General features: G+C 37.6%; 1 long non-coding RNA gene across 2 annotated transcripts in view; it reads left to right on the top strand.

The window, feature by feature from the left end:
* The window catches only part of LOC112934237 (uncharacterized), a 91,066-nt gene that overhangs the window by 31,923 nt on the left and 45,286 nt on the right, over positions 1-13,857 (top strand). The window contains exons 1-2 of one of the 2 annotated variants that reach the window (XR_012001036.1): positions 6,935-7,123; positions 10,250-10,314. The exons of the other annotated variant lie outside the window; for it this stretch is intronic. This is a non-coding gene — a long non-coding RNA (uncharacterized lncRNA). Of the gene's footprint in view, positions 1-6,934; positions 7,124-10,249; positions 10,315-13,857 lie in introns of those variants that run through there. 2 annotated transcript variants of the gene reach the window in all.

Below are 13,857 nucleotides of genomic sequence, written 5' to 3' on the forward strand. Positions count from 1 at the left end.
ATTAAACACCAATAAAAAATAAATTTATAAAAAGAAAAAAATAAGATAGGTCTTTGAATGCTCTGTCCCTTCTGCAAATGGGAAACTCATGTCCTGATTAAAAAATAAAAGTTCATGCCTGTGACATGTGGTGGCTGGCAGGGGTCAGGATCTGGGGTGGGGGGAAGACAGTCAATGACTCCGGAAATTGAGAGGATGTCTGTGCTAGAGTGGGCTGTGCCACATGACTTCTATGAGGCGCCTAAGAAAATAAGAGGTAACAGAAAGATGCTCATTGCCCCTCAGGAAAAGGGTGTAGTCCAGCCCTTTACTTATTCTCATGAGCCTTGGGAGTACAAATAAGATGTTAATCTAACCTAGAAATTTTCTCACTTGTGCTAAAACTTTTAAAAGGAATATCCCCTCTTTTAGGACAAAATGCATTTTTCCCCAGCTTTCAGTATATTTCAGATGACAGAAAAAATGGTCCTGATTCTAACCTGCAGCACATTTTAATGAATGCTGACTTATTAGGTCATTGTTATAATGACACTCCAACTTTCCTTGAAAATGAGACAGCTGATGTGGTACTCTGATTTTCTCTAGTGTATTCTCACATTTTAGGGAAAAAATATTTCTGACACCTATCTGGTGACTCTCAAACTTGGTTCAAGGCTTTAGTGGATGTTTGTTGTTTTGAACTCTCTCTCTCTCTTTTGTAGCAGCACCTTAATTTCACTGTGGTATAGTACCTTCTCCCCATGTGCATGCTCATGGTAAGGATGTATGCCAATACTTCTTCCTTTAGCTAAGGGGGGTTATCATGTGACTCAAGCCAAGCCAATCTGATTCTCCCCTGGGACTTTGAATCAGGAGAGAATGACACAAGGATGAAAAGTAAGCTCTGTATAACTTTGTTCCAGTAGTAACATCCTGACAATAGTGTCACGAGTTTTTGCTATTGACCCGAAGTCTCCCCTGTTTTCTGTCTTTTTACAAGTCTGATTTCTTTGTGGCTGGTCCGTTCTGTGACTTACCCTCAAATACTTGTAATCTCTTTTCTGCATAAGGGTTCACACTGGAGGAGCTTTTAAGTAAACTTTGGAGATGTCAGGGAAAGATTTCTGAAAGAAGTAGTATATAAGTTGAGTCTTGAAGGACCAGAATAATTTATCCAGGTGGAGAAACGTGGGATTTGTTAAAGGTAGATGGAACAGTATGTGAAAAGGATGGGGCACATGACCGAGCAAATGGCCTATTTAAGAAATGGCAGCTTTTTATGACTTAAGAGATATGTTAAGCATGGGGACATTGTCAAGAGTGAGATCATTGAGGAAGTTTTTGTCATGTTCAGGGATTTATATTTTATCCTGAAAATACAGGAAACCATTGGAGGGTAGGACAATGCCATGAGGGCTGTTGCTTTTAAACCGGCTTAAGGGAAACTGTGGGGAATGAAGTGGGGGAGGGGCATGACCACATGTGTGAGAATAACATTGTAGTCTTGTTAAAAGATGATAGTGACCTTGGAAATGGGAGGAGGTAGTGGAGAAACAGGGAGAAGCAGAGGAATTTGAAAGCATAAGCAAATAGAATTGACAGGTTTTAATAAAGGATTTTATAAAGAGCATAGTGAGAGAGAAGAGGAGTCATTGTTAATTCCTGGATTTTTACCTTGCACAATGAAGTTCCTGGAGGTATCCTTAGCTGATAGTAAAGACAAGTCAGGAAGATTGGATTTGTGGAAAAAGATTCATTTCATTTTTGAACATAACAAATTTGACAAGCTTATGTGATATTTGAGATGTCTAAGAAGCTGTTGTAAATGTGGATCTAAACTCAGGAGTGAGATATGAAGTGGGGTTAGATATATCTATGTGGAAATGGTCACCTCATGGATCACTGTTTTCCCAACTTCCTTCTAAGTTGAGTGAATGTTCCAAGTAGGTGAGATCTCTGCTCCAGGAATTCCTTCTCCTATACAAATACTCCCTGGACAGTCTCATCCTTGCTTATGGCTCCCACTACGACATGCAAATATATTAAAAACAAGACAAAACTCTGAAATTTACTTTCCTATTTTTTTCTGACATTTCTATCCAACTATATTCTAAACATTTCCATCTGGTTGTCCATATTGGTGCCTTCACTCTTAAGAATTTCAAAATTGAACTCATTATCTTTTCCTGAATACCTACCCTGGATAACAAGTAAGAAATCTCCCCTTCTCATTATTCCCCTACCTCTAGCAGTGGTACCACCATTCATCATTCAAGCAATCATCCAGTGATGGAGCTCTTGCTCCCTGTGTTAGTTTCCTATTGCTGCCATACCATATTACCACAAACTTCGTAGCTTAAAAAAAAAAAATTATCATACAATTCTAGAGGTCAGGTCAGCCATTGTCTTATTTGGCTAAATCAAGCTGTCAAGCAGGGCTGTTTTCCTTTCTGGAGGCTGGAGGAGAGAATTTGTTGCCCTGTCACCTGAGATTCTAGAGGCTACTCACATTCCTTGATGCATGGTGTTTTTTTTTTTTCTTTTTAAACTTTCCAGTTACACTTTTACATTTTAATTTCAATATAGTTGTGTATAGTACATTGTTATATTAGTTTCAAGTGTACAATATAATGATTCAACAACTGTATACATACTCATCATAAGTGTACTCTTAATCACCATCACCTATTTCACTCATCCTCTACCTACCTTCATTCTGGTAACCATCAGTTTGTTCTCTATAGTTAAGAGTCTGTTTTGTGGATCCTCTCTTTTTTATCTTTGGTTTCTTAAATTCTACATATGATTGCGATCATATGGTATTTGTCTTTCTCTGACTTATTTCACTTAGCATTATACTCTCTAGCTGTCATTGTCATTGCAAACAGCCAGATTTCACTTGTTTGTTTATGGCTGAGTAATATTCCATTATGTATATATACATACCATATCTTCTTTATCCATTCATCTGTTGATGGACATTTGGTCTACTTCCATAATTTGGCTACTGTAGATAATGCTGCAATAGTACTGGGGTGCATGTATCCCTTTGAATTAGTGTTTTTGTATTATTTGGGTAAATACCCAGTAGTGGAATTACTGAATCATCTGTTACTACTGTATTTATTTATTTTTTTTACTGTTTTCACAGTGGCTATAAGAGTTTGCATTCATATCAGAAGTGTGTAAGTATTCCTTTTTCTCCACCTTCTCACCAACATGTGTTGTTTCTTGTGTTTTTGATTTTAGCCATTCTGACAGGTGTAAGGCAATATCTCATCATTTGACCTGGCATTTATTTCCCTGATCATGAGTGGTGATGAGCATTTTTTTCAGGTGTCTGTTGGCCATCTGGATGTCTTCTTTGAAGAAATGTCTGTTCATGTCTTCTGTCCATTTTTAAATTGGATTATTTGTTTTTTGGGTGGTGAGTTGTGTAAGTTCTTTATGTATTTTGGATGCTAACATTTATTGGATAAGCCATTTGCAAATATCTTCTTCCACTCCATCGGTTGCATTTTAGTTTTGTTGATTGTTTCCTTTGCTGTGCAAAAGCTTCTTATTTTTACATAGTCCCAATAGTTTACATTTGCTTTTATTTCCCTTGCCTCAGGAGACATACCTAGAAAAATGTTGCTGCAGCTGTTTCAGAGACATTTCTGCCTGTGCTCTCATCTAGGATTTTTATGGTTTCAGGTCTCACATTTAGTTTTTTTAAATCTATTTTGAGTTTATTTTAGCATATGGTGCAAGAGAGTGGTCCACTTTCATTCTTTTGCATGTAGGTGGCCAATTTTCCTAACACCATTTGTTGAAGAGATTGTCTTTTTAAAATTGGATACTCTTTCTTATTTTGCTGAAGATTAATTGACCATATAATTTCTGGGTTTATTTCTGGGTTTTCTAGTCTCTTCTGTTTATCTAAGGGTCTGTTTTTGTGCTGGTACCTTACTGTTTTGATTACTGAAGCTTTGTGATATATCTTAAAATCTGGGATTGTGATATCTCCAGTTTGTTCTCCCTTTTCAAGATTACTGTGGCTATCCAGTGTCTTTTGTGGTTCCAAACAAATTTTAGGTTTTTTTGTTTTGTTTTGTTTTAGTTCTGTGAAAAATGCTGTGGGTATTTTGATAGGGATTGCATTAAATCTATAGATAGCTTTGGGTAGTATGGGCATTTTAACAATATTTGTTTTTCCAATCCTCGAGCATGGAATATCTTTCCTTTGTGTCATCTTTAATTTCTTTCATCAATGTTTTATAGTTTTCAAAGTTCAGGTCTTTCACCTCCTTGCTTAAATTTCTTACTAGGTATTTTATTCTTTTTGGAGTAGTCAAAAATGGGACTGTGTTTATAATTGTTCTTTCTGCTACTTCATTATTGGTGTATAGAAATCCAATGACTTTCTATATATTTATTCTGTATTCTGTGATCTTACTGAATTCACTTATCAATTCTTGTATCTTTTTTTTTTTTTTTGGTGGAGTCTTTAGGGTTTTTTATATATAGCATCGTGTCATCTGAAAATAGTAAAAGCTTTACTCTTTCTTACCCATTTGTATGCCTTTTATTTCTTTTTGTCTTCTTATTACTGTGGCAAGGACTTCCAGTATTATGTTGAATAAAAGTGGTGAGAGTGGACATCCTTGTCTTGTTCCTGATCCTAGGGGAAATGTTCACGTTTCTTTTTCCCCTATTGAGGATGATGTCAGCTCTGGGTTTTCATATAAGGACTTTATTATGTTGAAATATGTTCTGTCTAAACCTACTTCTTTGAGGGTTTTTATTATGAATGGATGTTGTACTTTGTCAAATACTTTTTCTGCTCCTATTGAAATAATCATAGGGTTTTTATCCTTTCTCTTATTGATATATCATGGTTTTTTTTGAAGATTTTATTTACTTATTCATGGGAGACACACAGAGAGGTAGAGACACAGGCAGAGGGAGAAGCAGGCTTCATGCAGGGAGCCTGATGTGGGACTCGATCCCAGAATCCCAGGATCATGCGCTGGGCAGAAGGCAGGTGCTCAACCATGAGCCACCCAGGCATTCCTGTTATATCATGTTGATTAATTTGCAAATATTAAACCAATCTTGTATCCCAGAAATCCCACTTGATCAAGGTGAATTATTTTTTAAATGTATTTTATGATTTGGTTTGCTAATATTTTGTTGAGGATTTTTGCATCTTGTTCATCAGAGATATTGGCGCTGGCTCTTTTTTTTTTTTATAGCATCTGTACTTGGTTTTGGTGTGAGGGTAAAAATGCTGGTCTCATAGAATGAATGTGGAAGTTTTCCTTCCTCTTCTACTTTTTTTGGAATAGTTTGAGAAGAATAGGTATTAACTCTTTAAATGTTTGGGAAAACTTACCTGTGAAGTCCTCTGGTTCTGGACTTTTGTTTCTTGGGGGGTTTTTGATTACTGATTCAGTTTTATTGCTGGTAATTAGTCTGTTCAAATGTTCTATTTCTTTCTGATTCAGTTTTTGGAGGTTATATATTTCTAGGAATTTATCCATTTCTTCTAGGTGGTCCAATTTGTTGGCATATAAGTATTCATAATATTCTTTTGTAATCCTTTCAATTCTGTGGTGTTGGTTATTTCTTTCATTTCTGATTTTGTTTGCATCCCTCCTCCTTTTTTTCCCATTTGTTTTGATAAGCTTAGCCAAAGGTTTATCAATTTTGTTGATCATTTCAAAGAACCGGCTCCTGGTTTCATTGATCAGTTCTATTATTTTAAAAAGATTTTATTTATTTATTCATGAAAGACACAGAGAGGCAGAGACATAGGCAGAGGGAGAAGCAGGCTCCTTGAAGGAAGCTTGATGTGGGACTTGATGCTGGGACTCCTGGACCATGCCCTGAACTGAAGGCAGATGCTCAACCACTGAGCCGCCCTGGCCTCCCAGATCTGTTCTATTTTTGTTTGTCTGTTTGTTTCTATTTTGTTTATTTCTGCTCTAATCTTTATTATTTCCTTCCTTTTTCTGTTTTTGGGCTTTGTTGTTCTTCTTTCTCTAGCCCCTTTAAATGTAGGGGGTTAGGTTCTATATTTGAGATTTTTCTTGCCTCTTAAGGTAAGCCTGAATTACTATAAAATTCCCTATTAGAACCTCTTTTGCTACATCCCAAAGATTTTGGACCATGGTGTGTTCATTTAATTTGTTTCCATGTAATTTTTGATTTCCTTTTGATTTCTTAGTTGACTCATTATTTAGTAACAGGTTATTTAACCTCCATGTATTTATGCTCTTTCCATATTTTTTTTCTTATGGTTTATTTCTAGTTTCATAGTATTGTGGTCATAAAAATGCATGGTATGACTTTGATCTTTATAAAGTTTTTGAGACTTCTTTTGTGGCCTAATATGTGATTTATTCTGAAGAATGTTCCATGTACACTTGAAAAGAATGTGTATTTTGCTGTTTTGGGATGGAATGTTCTGAATGTATCTGTTAAATCCATCTGTTCCAGGGTGTCATTCAAAGCCACTGTTGCCTTGATTTTCTGTTTAAATGATCTGCCCATTGATGTAAGTGGGGTGTTAGTCCCTACTATTATTGTATTACTATGATTTACTTTATGTCTGCTATGAGCTGCTTTATATATGCTGGGTGTATAAATATGCACAATTGATATATCATCTTGTAGGACTGTGCCCTTTAGGATTATGTAGTGTCCTCTTGTTTCTTGTTACAGTATTTGTTTTAAAGTTCATTTTGTCCAATATAAGTATTGCTAACTCAGCTTTCTTTTCACTTCTGTTTTCATGATAAATGCTTTTTCATCCCTTCGCTCTCAATCTACATGTCACAAATGAGTCTCTTGTAGGCAGCATTTAGATTAGTCTTGTTTTTTTATCCATTCTATGGTCCTCTGTCTTTTGATTGGAGCATTTTGTCCAGTTACATTTATTTATTTATTTATTTATTTATTTATTTTTAAGATTTATTTATTTATGATAGACATAGAGACAGAGAGAGGCAGAGACACAGGAGGAGGGAGAAGCAGGCCCATGCGGGAGCCCGATGTGGGACTCGATCTCAGGACTCCAGGATCGTGCCCCGGGCCAAAGGCAGATGCTAAACCGCTGAGCCACCCAGGGATCCCCAGTCCAGTTACATTTAAACTATTGGTAGGTATGTACTTATTTCCATTTTGTTACTTGTTTAATGGTTGTTTTTGTAGTTCTCTATTCTTTCTTTTGATCTCTTCTCTCATGGTTTGCTGGCTCGCTTTAGTGATACACTTGGATTACTTTCTCTTTATTTTTTGCATATATACTACTGACTTTTGATTTGTGGTAAGTTTGTACATAGCGTCTTATACATATAGCAATCTATATTAAGTTGATGACCACTTGAGTTTGAACCCATTCTTTACTTCTCCCCTCCTCCCTCTGTGTTTTAGGCATATGGTGTCATACTTTATATCCTTTATTTTATGAATATCTTGGCTGAGTTTTTATAGATACACTTGTTTTTACTGCCTTTGGGCTTCCTACTTTTCTTTCTCCTGTTTATGATCTTTCCTTTCCACTCAGAGTCTCCTTTGACATTTTTCCTAAGGCTGGTTTAGTGGTTATGAGTTCACTTAACTTTTGTTTATCTGAGAAACTCTTCATCTCTCCTTCTTTTCTAATGATCACCTTATTGGATAGAGTATTCTTGGCTGCAGATTTTTCCTTTTCAGCACTTTGAATATATCATGTCACTCCCTTATGACCTGCAAAGTTTCTACTGGGAAAAAACAAAAAAACAAAAAAACAACAAAAAACCAAAAAAACAAAACAAAAACAAAAACAAAAACAAAAAAACCAGCCTTATATGTAACTGTTTTCTTTTCTCTTGGTCTTGCTTTTAAAATTCTTTATCACTACTTTTTGCCATTTTAATTATCATGAGTCTTGGTGAGGATCTCCTTGGGTTGATTTTGTTGGAGGGTCTCTATGCCTCTTGGATCTGGATTTCTATTTCCTTTCCCAGTTTTATGAAGTTTTCAGCTGTTATTTCTTCAAAAAATTTTTCTTCCCTCTTTTCTCTTCTGGGATCCGTATCATGCAAATATTATTAAAATTGATGGTGTTGCTGAGTTCTTGAAGTCAATTTTCATTTATTATTATTTTTCTCTCTCCTCTTCAGCTTGATTGTTTTCCATTACTCTGCTTCTTCTAGTCTGTTAGTTATTCCATTAAGTGTATTTTTTATTTTAGTTCTTGAGTTTTTCATCTTTTGTTTTGTTTTATATCTCTTTGTTAAGGGTTCTTTCTTTTGGGACATATTCCTTTGTCTCATCAGTTTTTCTAACTCTGTGTCTCTTTGTTTTAGGAAAGTCAGTGGTGTCTCCTGCTCTTGAAAGTAGTGGCTTTCCGAAGATGTCTTATAGTGCTCTGAAGTGTCATGTCCCATGTTCCTGGGAACCTGCTACCTCAGGGGCATCTCCTATGTGTGTTGTGTGCATCCTAATGTTGTGATTGAGCTGTTTTTGCCGTCATCTGTGATGGATCTCTTTGCCTATTGTTTGGTCCCTATGTTTTTAGTGGGCCAGTCTGGGGCTGACTTGGTATTAAATTCAATCAGACCAGGTGTTTGCCAGAGATGCTGCAGCACCAAACTATGGGGTGCCTTCCTTGTATTGTTTCCTGAGAATCTTTTCTTGGTGGGCTGGGTTGGTAGTCAGAGGTTTACCCCCAGCCCACTACCAGGTCCACGGTGGAGCTGGTGTGTATGGTTATGTATGGTTATCTTCTCCCCTCCCTTGGGCAGGAATCACTTTGGAGTGATGCTGGCCCCTATCAGGGCTGTTTGTGCACTGTCAGCATGTGGTCTTGCTTTAGATGGGCTCTGTCCAAGAGTGTATTGAAGGGGGCAGGTCTGCAGGAGAGAGTGAGGGCAGGGCACACAGCACATGGTGCCAGAAAGTTCTGTACTGGTGTGCTGCAGGAGGGGACCTGCAGCTGCTGGGTACTGATGCCAATCCACTTGGAGGGGGCAGGTCTACAGAACCATGCAGGACAGGTTGTGTGAGGTGTTAGCAAGGTTTGCATGGGTCTTCTATGGGAGAAGACCTGGAACCAAGGCCTGGTTAGAGGGAGCATGTGCACAAGAGAAGGAGGGAAGGGGTGCCCTGCTAGCATGTTATGTAGGTATGAGTGTTGACACTGCACACTGGTTCCCACAGGTGTCTGTGTATCTAGGTTGGGGGGTGGGGGAGGGGAGCATCACCTGCCAGCTCCTTTCTTCCTGAAAAATTCTCCCAGAGATTCATTTTCCTCCAGCACATTCTCTGAGGTTAGTAAACATATCTCCTTCCCTTATACCTCAGGCATTTTTCAAACTGCTGCTTACATGCTGTACTCCATGGGGCTGTCTCTTTAGGGGGAGACTCTGTTTCCCCTTGCCTTCTCTCCTCTCCCAGGGCTGAGCCCCTTGATTTTTAAAGTGCCAGGTGTTAAATTCTGATGATTATAAGAACTTGTGAAATTCGGCTTCTCTGGTTTTCAAAGCCAAATGTTATGAGGATTCATCTTCCTCCTGTGGTGCCTTTTGTCAGGGTCTGTTTTTTTTCCTCTCTCTGTGTTGTGGTGGCATCCAGTATCACCTGGGGATGGCTGAGCATGCCTCTGCCCTTTCTATCCTCTTCAATGTGGCCTCTTCTCTACATTTAGCTGTGGAGAGTCTATTCTGCTTGTGTCTGGGTAGTTTTCTGGGTTATTTACACTGATGCGGGTGTTCTCTAGTTCTACCTATGGGATGGGCTGAGCCCAGGATCTTCCTACTCCACCATCTTCCCTGGAGGTCCAAATTTTCTCCATCTTGAAAATCAGCAACATGAAGCAAAGTCCTGCCCAGACTGTTATCTCTCTCTCTCTTTTTTCCTTATTTCCCCTTTTCACTTTGAAGGACTCTTGTGATTACATTAGAAGTGCCCAGGTCATCTAGGATAATCCTATTTTGCAGCTCAGTGGTTAGCCCCTTTAATTCCATGTTCAAACTTAATTTCTCTTTCTTTCTTTCTTTCTTTCTTTCTTTCTTTCTTTCTTTCTTTCCTTCCTTCCTTCCTTCCTTCCTTCCTTCCTTCCTTCCTTCCTTCTTTCAGCAAATTACTTAAACTCCTTCAGTCTTGGTTTTATCTGAGAAATGGAAATAATAGTTCTATTTTATAAGTTTATTGGGAGGGTCAAATTAATATGTGTAACATGCTTAAAGCACTGTAGAGCACAGTGCTTGATAAATGCTAACTGTTATTGTTGTTATTCTAGATGCTGAATTTTCTGGAGGAGGGTACTATTTGCCATTCATCTCTATATCCCTGCACCAGATACAGGTATAGCACATAGCAAATGATCAATAAGTATTTTTTTAAGCGACAAATTTATATTAGCTATTCTGAGAGTGTCAGTACATAATTAATGGACAGAACACTAAGCTGAAATAAACCTTCTTGTAAAAAGATTTTGAGAATTTGGGCCATTTGTCTCTTTCCCTCTTCTTTATTCCTTCACTGTGTGAATTAATATTTTGATTTTTCTTGTCAGAATGCACTCGGTATATAATTAGATGGTGTTAATTAACTTGGAATTAATAAAGAAAAATGAATTTGAGAATTATTCAATAAACAAATATTTATGGAGGAACTAGTATGTGTGGGGCCCTCTAGTTGCCGGAGACACATCATTGCATTCTCCATAATTGGAAGCAGGCAGTTTTCTGTCTAAAGGACAGAAGTGGTCAGGGGCCTTGTACTGGCTCTGCTTCCTCCCCACTACACCTCCAGGAACAGTCTTTCACCAGAGTGAATAAGGGACCAAGACAAGTTCACTGTCCTCTTCCAGATCCCGTGTTGTTTGCTCTGGAACAATTGTTCTTGACCTTCTGGGGAGTTTTATCGAAATTTCCCTGCTGTGCTTTCTTATTGTTCATCATTGTAGGTCTGGGTATCTTCTCTCTCCTCTGTTTCTTAGCTCTGTTAGACTCCCTTCCCCAACAGAAAAGCCCTTGAACAGACACGATCCAGTGTGACTCTGGTAATTCTCCCAATTGTCAGGCTTTTTCATAAAGTTTCAGAGAAATTTTGGTTCTCGAAGCACTATTCCAGAATCTTGGCTGGCTAGTCCCCTTATTGCATTCATTTCCATATCGTTGGCATATAATCGACATTCATAAGTAAAAGCTGTTGATATGAATCCTGGTTCGTCTGTAAGTACTGACTCTTCAGATCCCTAGGACAGAATAGATCACCATATGCCCATTCCAGAATTGTTTAGTATTCTGTTGTGCAGTTGTAATCTACCCAAAGCTTTGGGTAAGAAATCTGATTGTGTTATTTAACATCTTAGAAATAACTCATCCTTTTATAATCTTCTAATCAACACGTTCTCTGTGAAATAATCCCTTTGGGTATTGATGCTTACCCTGAGAAATGTTCTTTAATGCAACTTTTATTGTTTGCGCAGCCCTCTCCTTGATTAGCTGTGGTCAGTCCCTGACATACCTTTCTGGGCATCTGTTTTCCTATATGCAACAGTGGGGTGGTATTAGTACCTAGCTCATAGGTTTCCTGCGTGCGTGAAATGAGTTAATAACGTATGGTCCTAAGTGTGGTGCTAGCACTTGGCAAGTGCTCACTAAATGATACCTATTGTTATGTTTTTTTTTTAAATCAGAAATATTATTACTTTTAGTTCCCAAGGGATACAACTATTTCACTTGTAAGTATTACTAGTGTATTCCTTTATCTATTTAGGATAATACAGATAATTAATTTTTATTTTAACATAGTTTTAGGCTTACAGATGAACTGCAAAGATACTATAGAGTTCCACATCCAGATTCCCCCATTGTTATCATTCACTAGTTTTCCCCTAATGCCTTTTTTTTCCTGTTTCAAGATCCCATCCAAGATACTAAATTACACTTAATCATCATGTCGTCTTCATCTCCTTGTGGCTGTAACAATTTCTCAGACTTTCCTCGTTTCTGATGACTTTGATAGTTTTGAGGAATAGTGGTTGAGTATTTTGCAGAATGCCCCTCATTTGGGATTTGTCTGATGTTTTTCTTATGATTGACTGGAGATAAGTGTTTCTGAGAGAAAGGACATGGAGGAGAAGCGCCCTTCTCACCGTAGAATATGAGGAGTACTTTCTATCAACCTGACACATCATTGTTGATGTTGATCATCCGGCTTAGATAGTGTTTGTCAGTTTCTGCTACTTAGTTATTTTTTTCTTATTAACCTTTTCATACTCTTAAGTATCAAGTCACTAAGTGTGGCCATCACTCAAGGAATGGGGAGGTCAGGTCTGTGTCCTTGTGGGAGAGTATCTCCATAAAGTATTTGGCTGTTTCTGTGGGAGAGATTGGTCTTTTCTCCTAATTTATTATTCAATCATTTATATCAGTGTTTACTCATGAATATTTACTTTATAGTACAGCTTCATACTACTATAATACTACATTGTTTAGGTTATTCCTGAGAATTGTCCAGTTTGGATCACTGAGATTTCTTTTAGATGCCTAGATGCCTTTGTTTTTCTGTTGATTCCTGACTTTCTAGCACTGTCAGTTGATTGCCTTGTATTTTCCCTGCTTTAGCCCTAGGATCAACTATCCACAGAGCCCTGCCTCCTCTACTGGAGAATATATTAGAAGCCATGATCTGGGCACTGGGTGATTTATTTGTCTAAAGGAAACAGGCTTTACTTTATTTTTATATATCTCTTTACAGTAGCCATGGGTCAATTTTGTGTATTTTATAAACTATCAGAACAATGTTTATTCTTGATACTGTTTTGCCTAAACACAATTTAATAAATACTTGGTTTACACTGCCTGGAACAGTTCAATTCTATTTCCTTCTGTTTGAGTATCCTGTTAATTGTTATGTAATTTCATGAAATCTTTCCTTTCTCCTCTCTCCCTCAATCCCACTCTCCCAAGGAGTAGCAATTATAGTCAATTATTTCACAACCCATCTGTGGTGTCCCACCATGCAATTAAAATGCACAAATCTTTATAAAAGACACCTAAGTTTTGATGCCAGTTCTAGGAGTTTAATGTACAAAATGGAGCCATAATAAATGCAGTGGACCCTTGTCATAGATAGAGATATATCCTGGCACTTAAATCCCCCAATTTTGTTACCCCAGTGACAAGATCGACTTTGTAAACAATTAGCAGTAGAAAGCAGTAACACCTGTTGAGAGATCATGGTTGCCTAAGTGACTTCCTGAATGCTCAGATTCAAAACTCAGGAAAACTGGGAGTTAGCACATACCCTAAACTTTTAGAGTATGTGCAAAATTATAAACTCTCACATATCAAATCTAAAAATGCCAAAGACTTAATTTAATAGAGAAATGCGACCCTGCATCTCACTTATAGTATATTCCTTGAATCTGATCAGAACACGTTGTTATGATGAAAAGATAGAAAATGCATCAGTCTACTGTTGTCTTCACCTTGATTTTGTCCCCATTTCCCCCATAACTGGCTGAAAAGCTAGACAGAATGTGAGGTTGGCAGGGATGGAAATTAAACCAAAGAGAAGTTATTCTTGGAAAGATGTAAATATAAGCGGATAGGGATACAAATTGTGCAGTAAGAACAAATAAAATGTCAGTGAAGAAAGAGTGAATCAGGCATGGGGCTTCTGAAAAAAAGGAGACCTGAAGGGATAGGGGGTTATGGGTTGAGTGAAATGAAGAAATAAATGATGTTTGGAACTGGGGAGATAACATTTCAGGTGCAAGGAACAAAAAGTTCAAAGACCTAGAACATTTGCTGATGTATTCTAGGAAAGACAAAAAAAATGCAATCTCATTACCGTGATTTCTAGGTGTTTCTCAGGGACCTGTAGTTATGGAAC

Source organism: Vulpes vulpes, chromosome 4 (genome assembly GCF_048418805.1).
Source record: "Vulpes vulpes isolate BD-2025 chromosome 4, VulVul3, whole genome shotgun sequence".
Classification (NCBI taxonomy): Eukaryota; Metazoa; Chordata; class Mammalia; order Carnivora; family Canidae; genus Vulpes; species Vulpes vulpes.